This window comes from Peromyscus maniculatus, chromosome 2, assembly GCF_049852395.1.
Source record: "Peromyscus maniculatus bairdii isolate BWxNUB_F1_BW_parent chromosome 2, HU_Pman_BW_mat_3.1, whole genome shotgun sequence".
NCBI lineage: Eukaryota > Metazoa > Chordata > Mammalia > Rodentia > Cricetidae > Peromyscus > Peromyscus maniculatus.
The window spans coordinates 68,875,866-68,895,572 of record NC_134853.1 but is presented as its reverse complement, the minus strand read 5'-3'; the positions used below and the strand labels follow the sequence as shown (position 1 = coordinate 68,895,572).

General features: G+C 50.4%; 1 protein-coding gene and 1 long non-coding RNA gene across 6 annotated transcripts in view; one reads left to right on the top strand and one right to left on the bottom strand.

Moving 5' to 3' along the window:
• Nucleotides 1-19,707, top strand: part of Pax5 (paired box 5) — a 192,025-nt gene that overhangs the window by 43,930 nt on the left and 128,388 nt on the right. The gene's annotated exons all lie outside the window — the stretch shown is intronic.
• On the bottom strand, nucleotides 596-4,514 carry LOC121827216 (uncharacterized). Of its 2 annotated transcripts, XR_013049082.1 has the most exons (5): nucleotides 4,305-4,514; nucleotides 3,559-3,637; nucleotides 3,361-3,426; nucleotides 2,024-2,341; nucleotides 596-1,442 (listed from the first exon to the last, which is right to left on the bottom strand). It is a non-coding gene; the product is annotated as an uncharacterized LOC121827216 (long non-coding RNA). The 2 variants fall into 2 exon arrangements; XR_013049083.1 differs by lacking the exons at nucleotides 596-1,442; nucleotides 4,305-4,514 and adding an exon at nucleotides 4,051-4,184 and having other exon boundaries at nucleotides 2,205-2,341.

Sequence of the window (19,707 nt, the reverse complement as noted above, 5' to 3'; positions counted from 1 at the left end):
GCATGTGGGGTGCTGAGGAGACTCCCGAGGCCTTCCACTGTGGTGCAGTGTCCCTTCCCTGCCCCACCATAGCCCAGGTGACATTTTATGACTTAGGATCCAGCTTGATTGCCACTTCCACAGAGAGGGGTTCCCCTGCCCACCTGTCCCCGCAGCACCGTTAATAAAAAGGAAACATCTGTCACTGATCCATCCCCCTCTGTTCCCCAAAAACCGAGCTCCATGGGGGCAGGGTGTACATCTGTGGCAGTCACCATGTCGCCTTAGTGCCCAGCTCAGGGCGTATGTGTCCTGTACGGGAGACTGGGTGTCTGAGGCGTGGGTTTGGCTGCCTGGTAAGGGCAGCCTGTGGAGTGGAACTCCGAGCCTTACCTGTTATAACGACTCCTCCTTCCAGCATGGCGGCTAAGCCCATAGAAGGGAGTTGGGAAGACCATTCTACAGGGCGTGGAGCACCCTCTGGCCTAAGGCACACATGCATACATGTGTGTGCCTAGGATTCTCTTGATGGCTGAGCATGAGGGTGTGCACCTAGTGTGAGTGGACTGTGGCCCTGACCAGGAACGACCGTAAGGAACAATACAATCACCAGCACTGAAAAGTTTTGAGGACGTGCATTTAAATGACTGATGCAGTTAGTACGACCAGTTTACCAACTGGGTACTCTCATCACCCTCCCTTTTACAGAGATTCAGAGAGCTCAAGGAAGTTGTCCAAGGTCACCCAGCTCAGCCCGGAGTTTGGCAGAATGGGCAGGGACCTGGTTTGCCTCCCAGTGTCACAACAGGATAGTGCTGGTGTAGGGCGGAGTGTCCCCCGGGGCGTGTCCTCAGCTCTCTCCAGGTCTGCCCTGAGGCTGGATTTGGAAAGACCCAGCTCAGGTTTGTTTCACCTCTCAGGTCTCCATTCCGAAACATCTCCAGTAACACTGGCTCTGCACTCTTCCTGGCCACATTTGAGCCAGTTAGCTCCAGTATTGCCCGGCCACTCACATGGATGACGCCATGGATGCATGGGGTCCCTCCCAGCAGTCATGTGTGCTTTCACAGCTGAAGATCTCCCTTGATCCCTGGTTTCTTTATCTGTTAGAAAGGGGGCTTCCCCATCTTTCTTAGTAACTAAAATGTTACCTATAATATCTGATTTGCGCTGGCCCAAGGGAATGATTATTATTTTTCTAATATCAGAGCAGAGTGGTTTTACCCTGAATCTAAGATTCCACATGAAAGCCTTGAGGAGACATTTCTCTATTCCCTGTTCTTTTGCCTACCCCACCACCCGCCCCCGCATCATTTTTCTCTCAAGATCTCATAGTATAGCACGCTGGCCTCCAACTCACAGTAAATCTCCAGCCTCAGTCTTCAAGTGCTAGGATTGCAAGCACCATGTCTGGCTTCCTCTCTTGTTGAACATGGTATATCAGCTTGATAAGGTTATTCTGGCTAGGTTCAGAAGGAAAAGAAGAAACAATCAGAATTTATTCACTTATTGAGATGGGGCTGGTGTTGCTCATGCTGGTCTTGAACTTGCTTTGTAGCCCAGGATGATCTTGAGCTTCTGATTTTCCCACCAGGATTACCTGGATTAGAGGTGTAACACACACTCAGTTTACAGAACGCATCAGGATCTTTCCCGGTGCTTGTGCGTGCTGGGCAAGCACTCTAGACAGGCAGCATTTTAGCCCCATGCTTCGGAATCTCAGCTGATTCCAGCTGTGCCTGGGGTGTGTGTGTGTGTGTGTGTGTGTGTGTGTGTGTGTGTGTGTGTGTGTGTGTGTGGTGTGCTGTTGTAGGCTGTGAGCGCATACTCAGGTGGAGGAGCCTGAGTCCCCTTGTTTGGTTTCAGTATTGCCTTGCTGTGTGATCTTAGCTGTGGTCCTGTCCCATCTGGGCCCCATTTGGATGCAGGAAGCCTGACAAGTCCTCTAGCTCCTGGTTCCCTCTCTTCTGTCCTCCTACGCCGCCCCCCTTCTCCATCTTCCGTTCATTTCTTTTCTCTCTGAGACACAGACTCCATCCAGTACCTCTGAATGGCACTTTTGTTCAGTGAACATTTCTTCTCTGCAAAGGACGACTGGCCAGGTTTGTAGCTTTTAAATGCTGGACATTTTATCAGTTAAGAACTCTTGTAGCTCTCTCTCAAGAGACAGCCTCAGGGAAGCAGACAGAAGAGGCAGAGGGAGAGGTACACTGGAGACCGTTGACAGGCCAAAAGCCAAACCTCTCTGGGGCCCAAGGCTTCATCCCTCCAGCGAATGGCTCTTTCCTGGACCTCCTTCATATTCTTCCTCATGGTTCAGAGAATCTTCCAAATCAATGTCACATGTCTTCCTCTCAGCTCCCTGCAGAAGGGGAGAGGGGTGAGAGCAAAGCCCAAGTCTGAGCTGTCCTTGTTCAAGGCCTCTTTGAGATAGGGCTGGGAGCACTGGACTGGGAGTCCTGAGCCCTCAAGTCTTGCCTCTGCTCTCCCTTGCTGCTGATCTTGAGCAACCCTTTCTGGGCCTCAGTCTCCCCTCCCTTTCCCTCTCCCCTTTTCTTCTTTTGGGTGTGTGATTGTGGCATGTATATGGCATATATGTGTGTGGTAAATGCATGTGAATGTGTAGGTGCACACACCCATGCACACTCATGGGGAGGCTGTAGAAGGTCATTAGGAGTCTTCCTCTATTGCTCTCCATGTTTTTGCATGGAGAGACAGGTCTATTACCAAACCTGTTTGCCTAGGCTTGTAGGCCACTGAGTTCACAAGGATCCACTACCTAATGGTAAGGTTACAGACACGCACAGCCATGCTCCGCTTTTTATGTGGGTGATGGGGATTCAAATTCAGAACTCTATACTTGAAGAACAAGCAACCTTACCCACTGAGACATCTCCACAGCCGTTTCTCTCCTCCCTCTGCTTTTTGAGACAAGGTCTTGACGTGTAGCCTAAGCTGGCCTTGAACTCCCAATCCTCCTGCCTGGACCTCTGAGTGCTGAGGTTTCAGGGATATGCTACCACACCCAGCCCCGTGTGCTTACCAGCAAAGAGAAAGTGCACAATTCCCTCAAAGTCCTGGCAAATTTGGTGAGCCCCAGTGCCCAGGAAAGTGCTCTGCAGAGCACCTACTGGGCATCAGTGCAGTCCACCTTATGGGTCTGCTTTGGGATCCTGCCCAAGCAGGAGTTTTGCCATCTCTCAAGTGGGGACAAACAACCATGAAGCCACCGCTTTCTGAAGAAGGCAGGCCCGACTGGTCACTTGTCCTCTGGGAACTCTGGGACAATTTTCCTGCCTTGTCCTCCAGGCAGTCTCTTGGAGGTGGTAGTGGTGATGGCAATACGGTCTTTTTCAGGAGTCAAGTCACCGTGGTGCTCACCTAGCATTCCAGTGGGAGAGGGTGGAGGCAGGAGGATCACTCTTTCCAGGCCTACACAGAGAGAGCCTGCCACAAATAAAAACAGAGCTTAACAACAACAACAACATAGTACCTCCCGGATGGGTAGAGCCTTTGCATAGGGCCTGTGAAGCCCCGAGTTTCATCCCCAGATCCACACAAAAAGGTGGTGGTGCACACCTGTAATCCCAGCTCTGAGAGAGTAGAGGCAGGAACATTCCAAGTTCAAGGTCAGTTTCATAGTGCGTGCCAGGCCCGCCTGGGATACAAGAGACCTTGTTTCAAAGCAAGCAAATGAGCTATCCAGCCACCCATCCATCCATCCATCCATCCACCCACCCACCCACCCATCCATCGATCCAGCCAGCCAGCCAGCCACCCAGCCACCCAGCCATCCAGCCACCCAGCCATCCAGCCACCCAGTCACCCATCCATCCATCCATCCATCCATCCATCCATCCATCCATCCATCCAGCCAGCCAGCCAGCCAGCCAGCCAGCCAGCAAGCAAACAGAATCTGCTTCAGAGGGTTGTTGGGAGCTCAGGCCATGCCTTAGGACTTGGCTCTGCGAGTGCACCAGGCTACTGGCTGATGTTTCCAACCCTTGCCTCCAGCACACTCAAACCCGGGGCTTAGGCTAGAAGATTCCAAACCTTCAAGTCTTTCTTAACCTTAGCAGTTGAGGAAAACCAGGCGGGAGAAGCGAGAAGGGGTTTTTTAAAGGCCACGCCAAAAGTTGCATCCCAAGACCCTGCTTTGCCACCTAGCGAAGGTTCCTCCTCTCAAAGCCGGAGCTGTTCCAGAATCAGGGCTGGTTCGGCGCCCCCGCAGGCTTTCCTCCAATTCCCAGGCTGAACCTGCGGGCTCTTGGCCCGGGAGGGCTCGGCCTTGTCGCACGCGGCGTGGAAGGAGAAATCAAACCCACCGCGGCAGCACCGGGCGCCCTCAGGAAGGGGCCGCCTGCCATCGCGCCCCGCGCTGGGCCTCCGCTGAACATTTGCAATTTAATTGACATTTGGCGGCTGGAAGCCAATCAGTATAAGTCAATTGACGTTCCGAGATAAAACTAATCGGCGACCGGGAGCTGCTCCCGCCGGCGCCGCTGCGGCTGGGCCTCGGGGCGCAGCGTGGCGGCCGCTGCGCCGCGGGCTGGCCCCGGCAGGTAACGGCGCTGGCGCGTGTCTCGGCCCGCGAGGGGGCAGCCCGCGGCCCGCTGATTGCCGCGCAGCCCACGGTGGCCGGGAGAGGCCCGTAATGAATGACTTTATTTGCTGGGGCCCTGCTGAGAACAATTGAGTTTGTTATGGTAACAACGGATGCCAGCTTTCCGCCGCCCCGGGGGGCGCGGGCGCGGGCGCAGTGGCGGCAGGAGCTGGGCAGCGGAGCAGATGATGCGCGCGCTGAGCAGAGGGGCGCCGCCGGAGCGGGGGCTGGGGACAGAGCAAGTGTTACATCCGAGCCTGGCTGATCAGGAGAGCAGCTCCGGGCCGCCTTGGACCGTGCTGGATAAGGGACACACAGTGCAGAGCTGGATGGGAATTCATCCAGTTCCCTGGTTTGTTGGACCGGCCAGTCTTCCTGGTTGTATCTGTGACCGTCCGTCCCCTTTTGCCTCGAGCTTGGAAGCAGATTCCCGTCATTTTTTGTTATTTTTGCAAAAGGGACAAAAGGCATCCCTTCCTCGAATACTGTGGCTTGAGGAGTTGAGGGACAGCATTTCAGATCCAGTATTCTCTGTCTCCTGTCTGCATCCCCATGCTTTCTGGCGTGACGCCTGCCACGGGAAGCCTTCCTTGTCCACGCAGAGAAGGGTGCCTTCGAGCTCTTTCAGCCTTCTGCTGCCTCCTCTATCAGACCATGAATTCTGAGGGCAGGGGTTTGGAGGTGCATCCCAGAAGACTTCAGGGCTTGCCATGAAGCTGTGAGCTAGTCGCTTCTCTCTCTCCCCACCCCACCCCTCATCCTCAGCGTCTGAGAAAGCAGGGTGATGCACTGAGAATGCACCACAGGCTTGCAGTGTGAACCTTGTCCCTATTCTCCTTCCAGGCCTCAGTTTCCCTATCTATAAAAAAGGAGGGACTTGAAACCGGCTCTCAGAGCCAGCTGAGTGGGAGACATCAGCAGGGAAATTGGGGCTGGGATCAGGACTCTGCTTCTGCCTCAGGTGTTGCATGCAGTGTGACCACTGGAAATAACTCGTGTCCCCCCCCCCCCCAGCTTTCTGAGGCAGACAGTGAGATTGACATGCCTTCTATGTGACAGGCATAGCTCCCAGCAGCTCTCAGAAGCACAGGGACTATTACTGTCTTTGTTTGTGTAGAGGGGAGCTAAGAGCAGTTAAATAAACAGCCTAAAGTCACAGAGGCCGTAAATTGAGGGCTAGCTGCACACCCAAGCAGTTGGCATAGACAGCACATACCCTTGGCCCCTTCCCTGCCCTTCCCGAGTTCCACTCCTCTTGTTCTTGTGGCCCCCAAACTCATTGTCCACATCTGCAGGACGGCAGGTGAGTGACATTTCCAGTCGCCCTTTCTGTTTTAGAGGTAGGGTCTCATGGAAACCTATATTGCCCTGAACTCACTGTGCAGCCAAGTCTGGCTTTGACCTTCTGATCCTCCTGCCTCAGCACTCTCAGCTGGGCTTCCAGGCATGTGTCACCATGCTCCGTTACCCAGTGCCATTTCTTCCTCTGGCTTTGCCCTCTGTACCTGGCTGTGGATAGCTAAGAGTAGACTCTGATAGTAAGAGCAGCTAAGGCAGAACCCAGGGCCCTCCTCGGCTTAGTCTAGCACGATTTTGAATTTCAGAAATCATTCTTTTTTCTACCTTACTTCTTGTTTCTTTAGACCAGATCTCGTGTAGTTGAGGATGACCTTGAACTGCTAATCCTCCTGCCTCCACCTTCTGAGAGCTGGGATTGCAGGTATGTGCCAACACACTTAACTTTGAGGTTTCCTGAAAAGCAGAGTGGAGGATCCAGGTCTTGCCTTTTAGGAGCAGGCTTCCAGAACAGTTTTTGTCTTTTGTCCCGACAACAGCTTCTGGAGAACTCTTTGCATCCCTGAGATAGCCCTTTCTCAGATGGATAGACTAGGAAAGTGGTCCCCAGTCGGGGATAGTTCTAAATAGCAAGACTGGAAAGGGCTGGGAAATTGTTCATCCCAGCCAACTTTACACCCTGTCAACCCAGCATCTCCTCTTGGCAATGGATGTGATGTAGTGCCTCCTTTGCTGCCCTAAAATGAAATTCAGGTAAAAGATAACCTACCATCAGACATCATTTTAAAAAGTAATACAATGCCCAACTGTAACAAAAAAGGGAACGTACAATAAAGTGATAATGAAATGTGTATTTCATTATGCAAAGGCTCAGGTGTGACAATGTGAGGAGACAACGGGGAGGTGGTCAGCGCCTGTTTTCAGTGTGGAATCATCATGAATCAGCAGCTGCAAATGCAGACAGCTGTGGTTTTATGCAATATCAACGCCTGTGGCCATCCTGCCACCAGTAAACAGAGTCTCTGAAATTGTGAACACATCCTGATAAAATTCCAGCCAGGGCAAAGCGCCATCTCCCTCTTATTTATACGGTGGTTGTTTTTTTGGGAGTCAGTAGATATTAGAACACCAAGGGTTTGTGGATATGAGTCAAAGAGAGTTAGGTTCTTGGCTCGGATGTTCATACACGGTCTCTAACAACCCGACGGCTGAATGTGTCATTCTAAAGATATGTGGGGTTCGTGACAATGTTGTTTTGAGACATGTAGGCTTGCCCAGCCTCTAGCTTGATGCACAGCTAAGGATAAACTTGATCTTTCTACCTCCCTCATCCTAGTGCTGGGACTTCGATAATGTACCAGCAAGCCTGGCAGCACAGGACAATCGTCCTCCAACCACATCGCGCTTCGTGGACCTCTGGTCCCTCTCATTCACTGTCCTAACTCCCCCCACCTCCCTGCCAAAATGACAGTGATTCACAGGCCCCCCCAAACCTCCCACCCCATCACTCTTACTAAGAGCCACTTGAGGAGGGCTGGAGAGATGGCTGTCCATAAGTACTTGTCACGTAAGCACCAAGACTTGAACTCACACCCTCAGCACCTACACAAGAAGCTGCGGGAAATCCGTCCTCCCAGTACTGGGGAGGGGGAGACTGGAGGATACCTGGGGCTTGCTGGCCAATAGGTCTAGCTGAATTCTCGAGGTCCAGGTTCAGTGAGTGACTGTCTCAAACAGAAAGGTGGTGGGCAGTAGAAGACATCGCCAACATTTCCTCTGACCTCCACATGTGACCTTATACACACAAATACCAGACCCCCCCCCCCAAATGCACACAGAGGGCTGTGGCTACAAAAGGTCTCCTCTGTGTCATCTTCCTATGGGAAGTTCTGCAAGTCTTCTTAAAAGCCAAACCCTGCAGTTGGGGATGTAGCTTAGTTGGTAGAGTGGGAGCTTGCCTAGCATGCAGTAGGGTTTAGTCCGTTCCCTGGAACCACATAATCCGGATATGGTGACACCTCAACACTCATAGAGCAGAAGTTCAAGGTTGTGCGCAGCTGCACAAGGTCGTGTCTCCCCAAACCGAACACACACACCACACACACACACACACACACACACACACACACACACACACACCTTCATATGTTGTGCAACTACTGTGTGCAAGAACTGAACTGTGAAAACAAAAACAAAACAAAAGCTTGTCCCTTGATTTGTATGTGAGCTGTGAGAGCTGCTGGACCCCCAGGGGATCTCAGTCAGAAAGTGCAGTCCCCTCACCTCTGTTCTCCAGGGCCCCCTTGGTCTCTTTGTTCATGCCCCCAAATCCAACACTGGCTGGAATATCGCCTTCCTCCAAGAAGTCTTCCTTGATTCCAGGACCCAATAAATGCTTGAACCAGAGGATTCAGTGTAGCCTTCCTCTCTTTGTGTATCTTGTTATTTTATTTGTTCATTTATTTAGAGACAGGGTCTCATGTAGCCCAAGCTGGTCTTGAACTTACTATTGTAGCTCAGGAGGATGACCTTGAACTCTTGATCCTCCTGCCTCTGCCTTCTAAGGGCTAACATTACAGACATGGGCTACTACACCCAGCTTTGGCATTTTAATTAATTAAAATATTTAATTACTTTTGGAGGCAGGGTCTCACTTGGTAGCCCAGGCTCGCCCTAGCTTTCATTCCTTCTCCATCCTTCAGAGCGGAGGATTGCAGGGCAGGCCTCCAGGCTCCCCTTTCCCTCTGTGCTCAGGGAAAGGCTGGTTTTCTTTGTCCTGTTCTCACTGAGTGACCCCGGGGGCCTTGCTGTGCTCCCTGGTTTGGGGTCTGCCTGTTCTGACCTGCTGTGCTTTACTCACCCCAGCGCACAGACGAGGTAAGGGACAGAAAGGTCCCACAGCCAGAGCTGGCACCTAAAAGCTAGACCTTTGCCGCTTTAACATTGCCAAGGCCAGGCCCCCTGAGGAGAGAGTCGCCGGTTGACCAGCTCCTCATGGGGTACCGGTCTCAGTAGTGGACAGGGCCCTTCCTTTCGGAAGTTCAATGGTACCTTGAGCTGGGTGTGGAAGCCAGGAGGACACCGAGCGGCAGCTGGACTGTTTGGTTCCACTTTGATCCATCCTATAAGTGTATGCCTGCTCTGTGCTGGCCTTCGTTCTAGGTCTAGGAGGCAGGGATGCTGCAAAGGATGAGGCAGATGGAAGTCCTTGTACACAGGAGTGGCCTTCCACTGCAGACAGGGGGAAAATAAGAATGACCGATGTTGTCTTGTTAAACACTTTTTTTTTTTAACAGAGCTAGGCATGGAACCCAGGGTCTGTACACACATGCTTGGTGGTTGTCAAGCAGGAAACAAACTTAGGAAAGAGTTAAGGGACGCAGCGACCCTGTGGGTGAGGGGCCCTGTCTTATGGAAGATGACCTGAATGTAGAGATGACATTTGAGTAGAGACTCCAAGCAAAACAAGAATAAGCCAAACAGATATCTGGGAAAGGTCTAGAACAGCAAAGGCTGTAGTACAAAGGCAGGGTGTACTTTACAGAGCTGGGGGCAGTGAGGGGAGATGTGGGGGAGTGGTGTCAGGGAGGCGGGGCAGGGGGATGGTGCCCTGGTTAAAGCACTTGTGGTGTGAGCGGAAGACCAGGAGTTTGGATGCCAGAACTCTTGTAAATGCCGGATGGCGTGGCAGTTCACTGGTCACTCCAGCCACAGAAGGCAGAGACAGAGCAAGCTAGTTAGCCGGACAGGCAAGCTAACTCTTATTCTCAGGGTGGTTGAGGGACCTTGCCTCAAAGATTATAAGGCATACGAACAATCAAGGAAGATACCCTTTATCAACCTTAGGCTTACATATTCACACGTGCACACATTCATGTGCTTCTACCACACCCATTTAAACACACACACACACACACACACACACACACACACACACACACACACACACAAATAAGAAGAAAGAGGGAAAAAAGTAAGGAAATGTGGGGCTGTAGTGGAAGCTTCCAGGCCCAGTAAGGCCACATCAGCTGTGAGCAGTTGTGGATCTTGCTGAGAGAGCAGCCAGAGCCTCCGAGGTGCTCCCACCACCTACCCCTAGACAGCCACCACTTCTAGAGATGGTCCTCCCTAACACTCTTGCACCTGCCACTTCAGTGGGTAGCCATTCCCCGTCATGACCTCTCTCTGAATAAGAAGTTCCTGCTTGCCTGGGCGATGTCTGTCCCTCCCCAGCAGGCTCCCCACACTGCTGTCACCTCAGACCATGCAGGGCCCCTCCCCGAGTGTCTGAGACAAACTGAATGTATTGATAAGGTCGGATAAGAGGCTGGCTTCCTAGGACAGAGACTGGGGAGCCTGGATGTAAGAACTAAGGCTGCTGGAAGATGGGCTGTCATTTTTGTGCATGGCGGAGGTGTGGTGTAGAGGGTGTCCTGAAACTCTCTGTCCCACCTCCAAGCCTCAGCCCTGTGCCAGCTACCTCATTGGCTTCCCTCAGAGACGCTAGCTTTTATTTGTGCTTCTTCCTCAAGCCCTCTGAGTGCAGACAGTAGTTCTGACCAGATGCAAACCCTGTTTGCAAACTGCTGTTGCCTTGGTCACTTTGGAGACCCCATGCTGTGGCAAGAGTCTCTTCCTCCAGCCAGCACCACTGGCTACAACCTCTTGACTTCCCGAAGCATTGTCTTGGCTTGCATTGGGAAAATGAAATTAAATGCCACAAAGAAACCATAACAGCACATTGGACCAGGTGGAAAATGGAGAGTGAAGTTCTTGCTGTGGATGCAGGTGGGCACTTTTGCATAAATTAGGGAAACTTCTAGGGAAAGAAAGGAAGTCCCGAGTGGAGCGCTCAGGGCAAAGGTATCATCAGTTCCTGTGAGGCTGCTGGGTGTCTGGGTGGCTTTGGGTGACTCTGAGCTTGACTTGTTCCCCAAGTTTATAGGTTGCAGATAATCTTAGAATCCATCCCGAGTCCAGAAGTTTTCAGAAGGAAAGAGCAAAGATCCAAGAAGTCGTGGGATCAAAATGGTTTGCCTGAAACGCCTTGGGCATTCTGAAATTGCCTATGGGGTGGCCTCTGAGGGTCAGAGGCGCTGAGGAACTGACATGCTGGGACTTTCGTCTCATCTGGCCTGGTAACATTGTGATCCTAGGCAAGCTACTTCTGCCTCAAAGAGTCCATTTCCTGTTCATCTGCACATCGGGGGCCATAATCTGTTGCTAGTATCTGAGGTCATCATTAGAATCAGATAAGCAGGTAAATGTCCCACTCAGCATGAACATGTCTGAGGTGTAGAGGTTGTTATTTTTATCATTTTCTAATGTGCCTTTCCCCTAGGCATACCACTTGACTGTCTAATATAGAAATAGGCTCCTGTTGAGTTCAGAGCCCAAACAAGTCAACTTGCTCTCATAGGGAAGAGGGAACAGGGCTTCCATGCAGAGGGGAGAGCCTTCTGGGCACGCGGGATGGCTGTCCTCCATAAACCCACTCCTCTATTCAAGTGCTTGGTGGGAAAATATACCAGATACACACAAAAGCCTCTTGAGTTCTTTTCAGCTGGGACGGGAGATGACACACGTTGTCAGGCAGAGGCTGATCTCTGTGTATCCAAGAGAAGTCGAGCCAGTCCGAGTATATCTAACAGGTCAAGCTCTGAAATGAAGAAGCAATAAGCCAGTGAAATGGTACTATCACCGAAACATGATTGATCAATTGAATTCTATCAGAGACAGTGGACAGTGAGATTAACTCAGGCCTGATAGGTTCAATGAGTTAAAGCATGATGTTCATTTCAGCTTCATTTCACCAGTCTTTGCTTGTGAAATTGGTCAATCAATAGAGGTTGAAGATCATATATATATATATATATATCGGGGACTATCTTATGGAGAATATCATCTCTGCCGTTGGCTCCTGGCTGGGGCTGCCCGAGGCAGGTAATGGAGACAGAGCAAGGATTCCATCAGTCCCAGCAAAATGGCCTGGTATCTTCTCCAAATGAAAAGTATTTTTGGATCTCTGATGATTTATCTTTTTTTCCTCTCACTTTGATCTATGACTAAACCCATACCCATCTTGGAGGAATATAGTGATTTCTCTGGAAAGATTTGTGCAATGATCAGACAGATACACTTCAACATATGAATCTAGTTATATTGTCCTTGGATGGGGGGAAATAAAGACAGTGATTTAAAAACTCAAATAGGGGTAATGTGAAGATTGCAGGCTGTATATGATTTTAAACTATTATTTATTTATTTATGCACAGCAGGGGGATGAGAGACAGACTGCTGTATGCTGGGGGTGGGGGTTACGTTCTGCATGAGGCATCTTGGAGCTGAGCAGGTCGTTAGGGAGGGAAGCCCTGCATGGATTTGTGGACTTTTTTTTTTTTTTCCAGACAGAGTTTCCCTGTGTAGTTTTGGTGCCTTTCCTGGAACTCACTTGGTAGCCCAGGCTGGCCTCAAACTCACAGAGATCCGCCTGCCTCTGCCTCCCGAGTGCTGGGATTAAAGGCGTGCGCCACCACCGCCCGGCTCGGTTTGTGCACTTTTTATAGTACCTCTCAGTCCACTCTTTCTTTGGCTAACTCTTTCCAGCTCACCTTAAGACTCAAGTTGAATTGTTTCCAAGGAGTCCTTTTGGACTATTCTGTCCCAGTGTGGATTATGTGGAGTGGGTTAGATTGGGTTCAGGACACACACTGGAATACCTGCTTGCGTTTGGATCCTGCGTCTTCTACTTTTCAGCTGTGGCGCTTGAGCAAGGAATTCAACCTCCCTATTCCTCGCTTCCCTCATTTCTGAAATAAGGGCAGCACGCACTTGCTGTCCTGGGGGTTTGTTGAGTTCGCTGCTTGACTCCAGGGCTGTCTGCTTTGTAGGCTCCCGGCATTCTCTGGGCACAATAGCATGAGTGTCCACTGTCCGCATCCTCCTCCCCAGGGTGGGAGTTAAGACTTGAACCCTCTAAGCTCTGGAGCGAGGGCCACACCAGACACCCACCTGGTACTCCTGAATGATGAACTGGGAGATTTGGTGCCATCTTCAGGGGCCTCATGGCCTGGGCTGGCAGCTTGGACCTGCTATCCGGCCCCAGACAGAGTGCTTTGCCATCCGGCCTCACCGTTACCGTCCCGGAGGGAGTGATATTTGGTCCCTTGAGTCCTTTCCATCACCAATGCCTCTGACTCATTGCGTAATGCGCAGCACAATCAGATTCGCTCGAGTCAAACCTGAACGCATTTGCCAATTTTACAATTTCGTCTTTTCCTCCCGTGAGAAGAAAGATTGAGTGAAACGAATGGCTGAATCGTGGTGGTTCCAATGGAATTTTCCTCCATGCCACTTCAGATTTTCTCAGTCTGTGGCCCTCATTTCGGGAGGGATGTATAAAATCATCTGGAACGTTAGTTGGGTTCTGGGCTGCCGTGGGATATTTCCTGCCCTGCCACTCTGGTGCCTAGAAAGATGTCTGGTCCCCCGTAGATCCCCTACAATGGCAGCCAGCTGGCTCTGACTGCCCTTGTCTAGATTCCCGTGGCCTTGCCTGGCGTGGTGCTTTGTGACTGTTCCCTCCTCCTGGCCTCAGGTAGCCCCTCCTCAGGACCCCTTAGGTTGTTAGGCTGTCCTGGCACACCCCAAGTTACCCCAGACAGAGGACAGACGCTCTGAACTAGCTGGAGTAGAAAAACCCCATGTGCGGTTAAACAGGCTCCAGACAACCGGCTGCCTTTGCCTCTTCTGAACTCGTACTGGAGGCTGGCCATTGTGGAGTTCCCCTGGAGTGTGCAGCCCTGTGGTCCCTTGCATCTCCTTAGGTTACACATCTAGTCAGCAAGCATTGAGCAGAAGAGCAGCATCTCCTGTGTGAGAGAGTCCCTCAGAGCCTCTGCCCTCAGACGGCTCATACTTCCGTGAGGGAATCAGGCTGTCACGCGAGCTTAGAAACAGCACCTACTACGCACCAGGTGCTCTATGGTGGTTTACAAGGACGCTTTCAGCAACCCCAGGTATTATGAGCATCCCATTTTGCAGATGAGAAAATTAAGAAATAGGGATGCTAAAGAAATCTCCAGGCAGGACCTCATGGCACAAGCCTGGAATCTCAGCTACTCTGGGGGCTGAGGCAGAAGGATGGAAACTTCAAAGCCTGCCTGCAGAGTGAGCTCACATCCAGATTGGCTGACCTAGTGAGACCCTGTCTTAAAATAATAGGTGAACTGGTAGGGGAGCGGAAAGAGGGATGAGACGGGGATGTGTGGTGAGTATGTAAAATGAATAAAAAATTTCTTAATAAAGAAAAAAATAGGTGAAAAAAGTTCAGTGGTAGAGTGCTTAGAAAGTATGTGCAAGGCTCTGGCTTCAATCTGCAATCTGAGTAACACACACACACACACACACACACACACACACACACACACACACACACACACACACACACACACACGCCAGGAGACCGGAGAAGTTGCTTAGGTACCATGGGTTTGTAAATGTGGAGTCCCCAGGCTTCCCCAGCATTCTGAAACACATCACTCCATCCTCATGCACAGTTAAGAGGCCTGGCAGTGCTCTGCTGGGCATTCACTGTGTGATCTTGAGCGAGCAAGACCTCTCAGGTTCCCTTGACTATAAATGGAGATCCCCCTCCCTGAGACCGAGCCCGCAAGAGCGGTGGGTCAACTGCAGACCATAGTTGTGACCTGTGAAGAGCCCTCTAACAGAGCCAGAAGGAAGGGTGTCTAACCCAGCCTTGGGACTTTCAGACAGCGCTTCCGCGTCACTGCCAAGTCCCTTTCTTTCTTTGCTAGGGACAGATGCAGAAATGTTTTTGCTAAGGTAGCCCCAGCTAATGTAGCCAGCCTTAGCCCCTTCTGGCTGCTTACCCTTGGTGAAGCCTGTGTGACCTTGAGCTCCTCCTGTGGAGAAATTCCACAGTTGATTTTGCTCATAGCAAGGTTCTTGTGAATCCCACCCAAAACATTTAAGATGTGGATTAACTTGACTGGTCTGTTTTATAGATGTTGCTTTTATTTATTTATTTTTTGTTTATTTTTGAGACAGGGTCTCATGTATCCCAGGCTAGCTTTAACCTTGCTGTGTAGCAGAGTCTGGTCTTGAACTCCTGATTTTCCTGCCTCTACTTCCCAAGTGCTGAGAATTCAGGTCTGGGCCACCATGGCTGTCTAGATTGCTTGCAGAACTGGTCATTATACTTGCAAAGATGAACTCCAAGTTTCTTAAGCTCATCTGACCCAAGTTGGAATGTCCTAGATGACATCCAAGACCCATTAGGCTGGCTCAAGACTCAAGGGGCAAATGATGGGTCTGGACTTTCTCTAGTGTTCTCACTGTGTGTTGAGGGGGCATCCTGGGAGTGTAGTGGTACCACAGTTGTAGGAGGAAATGACAAACCAGTTGACCTGGGAAGACCTGGTGCCAGAGCAAGGATGTGGAGTCTCTAAGCACAGTAGTGGGGTCTGAACAGTACTGTTAGAATTGTAAAAGGCTCCAGGGAATGTTCCAGGGGAAGAAAGAGAGACCTTAGGCCTTGGTTCCATTACAGGAACACACACACACACACACACACACACACACACAGAGAGAGAGAGAGAGAGAGAGAGAGAGAGAGAGAGAGAGAGAGAGAGAGAGAGAGAGACAGACTGACAGACAGACAGACAGACAGAGAGGTTTCTTCTTTTCTCTGACAGGAGCCTCTTTCCCTAAAGAGATCTCTTCTATACTGCTTGTCCATTTCTAAACAAAGCATTGACAGTTAGATACTGGTTGGCTGAAGTAACAGCTTAGAGCATTGGTAGTGGCGGTGTGTGTGTGTGTGTGTGTGTATGTGTGTGTGTGTGTGTGTGTGTGTGTGTGTGTGTGTGTTATTGCCTACAAAGCAATATAGAGAGGACAGTGATCATTTGATATTACTTAGCAGATAAAATCTAAGTCAGTTTTGAAGGAGAAAGGAGTTAGAAATGGTTTATGTTTTCTCTATGTATTTTTAAGGCAGGGTCTCACTTTGTGGTCTGGGCTAGCCTCAGACTATGAAGCCCAAGCTGGACTCAAACTCCTGATCCTCCTGCCTCAGCCTCCCGGGAGCTAGGATTACAGGTGTGTACCACCATAACCTATTAGAAAGGACTCACTCAGCCTCCCTAGTTTACTGATGGGGACTCTGGAGCCTGGAAAGAGAGAGAGAGAGACACTTATCCAAGCACACATAGCTAGAAACCAGGTTTGCTAGCTCTTAATGCTTTTCCTGCTGGGCCTGGCTGCTCGGCTGGGGACAAGCTGTGAGGATGAAAGAGGCTTGCTTGGGGCTGGGCTGGTCCCAGCTCCGTGGAGAAATACAACTTTGAGAAAAGCTAGAGGTTGATCCCAAGAAGCTAGCCTGGTTTCTCAGGGCTTCTCAGTGCCCAGCTGAGGCCATGATACCAGAAGGGGTTTTGCAGACTCCTGTTTGTCCTTATCTTTTTCCTCCCAGCAAGCACCGTCAGACATAAAATGTGCGATGATTTTCAAAGAAACAAACCACAACCCTGCAAGAAAAATGCAAACTCCCAGAATCCGCTGTGCTTTGAAGAAAACGCAATGGCTTTATGATCTTTTAAGACACACAAGAGACAGCTTTCCCCCGACAGATGGGAATCTCAGGCCATCTTGCTTCCTCCTGCTTTGCGTGACCAGACCCAATTGTATAAGGCTTTTAGCTTCAAAGCCGGGTTCTGAATAACATTGGCTTAACCTGAAATTTGAAGCCAGAGTTCTTTGCTTCCCGAGAAGGGGCTTCCTGCCCCTTGCTCCCCTGAAGCTAGCTTCCAGAATGTTAATTCTACGAGCCATGGTTGACTAAGCCCAGCACCGTGTCTATTACATATTATTTGATTTGGAGCAGAGAAAAAAAAGATTTAAAGATACCGTGGCCCTGTATCCCTTTGCACTTTTGCCTGTACCTGTCTATATATTTAAGCATACTATTCACAGTGTGAGTTTAGAGTTTCTCCCTGGAATAAAATGGGTCTGAATTTTTCTGTAGCCTGCCTCTGAGAGACCACAGCCTCCGATTAAGTCAATATCTCTTGAGTGCCACAGCCACACTGCCAGCCTGGAAGTTCAGACTTGCCCTCGTGCTGGGCATGATTTGTGTATTCATTTCTGTAGCTGCCTCCGAGCACGTAATCTCTTTGTGTAGCTCATACCCACAGTGCACCCACTGTGTGCAGCATTCAGAGGCAGACTGGTATGTCCTTGCCTTCTTGGAACCAGGTGCCTTTTTGCTAGGGTGCTCATCTTGGGTGATACTTGCGCCTGGCCTGGCCTGATGAGTTTTCAGTTAATGTTTTCCCCTTCCATTGATGGAACTCCAGGAAGGAAGGGCTATGTTAGCTCTTGTCTATGGCTGCATCCTCTGCATCAATGCTTGCAGAACTTGGTGGAGGGAAGAGTGGATGTTTGAGTGAAGACACACGGAGGGATCCTGATTCGTCCAGACCAAATTTGCTGAAGGAAGGTGTTGGTCATAAATTTATTGTATAGGTACTTCGTCTGGCAGCAACAGAGGTGGACTAGTGAATAGGCCAGTGTGAGTATGTCAGGCTGGGGCTTGCTGCAAAGATAAGGGGTGTTTAGAGCCCTAAGAAGGGGAGCTGGGAAAGTCCTGGGGCAGGACGGAGAGCATCCTGGAGGAGGAGGAGGAGGAGGAGGAGGAGGCGTGTGCACTTGCAGGCTGTGTCTGTCCTGGAGAATGGGGCACAGGGCAATGAGAAGTGTAGTCTGTGTTCATGCTAGGCTGAGTGGCTAACCTGTGGCTAACAGGCTGATAGCAAATGCTGTCTTGATTGGCTCCTGGTCTCCAAAGATGCAGTTGGAAGCAGAGTTTAGGAAACAAGGCCTAGGATTGAGAAATGAAGTGGGTAATGGTTTCCCCAGCTGCTCAAGTCTGCTCAGGGATCCTTCAGCAAGACTCAAGTCTTCTGTGGCCTCTGAGCCTCTCTGTAGTCTCCGGGGGTTTCGTCCCTCCCCTCTCTGTTCCTCTCCTGCCCATCCTGTACTTGCGGTTCAAACACAGCTTCCCCTTGGAAACTCTCCCCAACTCTCCCCAGGGCTGGGACGTTCCCTCTAGCTTTCCGTGGTTACACGTGCATGTTTCTGTGCGTTGTTTTATAGTTACCGCCTGTCAGTTTGTAATCACGCGTTGATTTGTTTGATTACTTCCCTGCGGTGGGCTGTCCTATCTAGATTACACCCCTCACCACTGCACCCTCTCTTCTTGTTTGCTTTTCAAAAATTCAGTTTTGGCGGCTGGAGAGATGGCTCAGTGGCTAAGAGTACATACTGCTCTTGTAGAGGACCCAGGTTCAGTTCCCAGCTCCCATATCCAGTGGCTCACAACTACCTGTAACTACAGCTCCAGGGGATCCAAGGTCTCTGGCCTCTGTGGGCACCCACATTTGTGAACACATAATCGCCCCACACACACACAACATATATACGTACACATAGTTAAAAATAAAATCATCTTAAGTTTTTAATATTACCTGATACAGAGTAACTTTTTAAATATTTATTACATTGAATGTATAATTATGTGTTTAGGAGTCTCCTAAGTCTTTTTGCTATTGTTTGTTATGTTTTTTTTTTTTTTCTTGACAGAGGATCTTTTGACAGGCTGGCATGGAACTCTCGATCTTCCTGCCTCCGCCTTCTGAATTTTAGGGTTACAGGAATGTGCCACCACACCCAGCAATCCCATGACTTCTTAAGGAATTGTCACTTAATTCTTTCCCCCACTCAAGCAAGCATGTGGATGGAGGTGCTCTCTGGGGACAAGCTAGTAGCATCTGGGTCATCGAGGCAGCCTGAGTTCCCTTGAGTGCATCCCATGGAGACCAATACTGACCTAGAGAAAGTCACAACTGAACGAGGCTGGTCCTTTTCCCAAAAGACTCTGCAGAAGTGAATACATGTCCCAGCTAGGCTGCTTGGACTTGCAGTGTACACAGTGTTGTATTGGAGTCCAAGGACTCATTGTATGTAACTTGAGTTGGCTCCGTGCCCTGAGCCCTCCCTCTGTGCTGGGCCCTACTTGGTGACCAATGACCTTGTCCACAGGGATCCAGAGTCAAGCCACCCTCTCTGGGCTTCCTCAGGAGATGAAGCTCTACCCTTTCAGGGCTCTTAGCTGAGAGGGTCTGATTGGCTGGGAATCCTCCAGGCAAGGCAGAGTTGGATCTTCTCAGGAAACAACCAGGAGAGAAAGAGTGGAGACCTCGGTGGGAGTTGGAAAGCTGGTTTCATCTGGAGTTTGCTGGCTGCCTGGGAGGCAGCCTGCAGGCTGGAGAGTTTAGCTGAAGTAGGGAGGCAGAAAACAATCTCTTAAAAATTGATGTGATCTCCATGGCAGCAAGAAACTTGCTGAGTGCTCTAGAGTGCAAAGGTCACTGTGGCAAGAGTGGCTGGGACAGGGTGACTGCACAGAGCAGTTGCTGAGTAGGAGCAAGCTGAGCAGCGTGTGTGTGTGTGTGTGTGTGTGTGTGTGTGTGTGTGTGTGTGTGCGCGTGTGTGTATGTGTTCATATGTGTGCATGCACATATGTGCACCTAGGTCCATTGGACCATTGATAATAAGGTTCTCTGTTGGGTGCTGACCAGCACAAGAGCATTACTGGGCAGTAAGCTTCCACATCTGCTATTCTTGGTGACCTTATAGGAATGGTCTCCAAGGGGATGGACCACGATGGAAGAAGGGGCACTAGGGAAGACATCCTGTAGACCAGAGCAGGCATCTGGCTTGTGGAAGGCCAGTGTCACTGCCAAAAG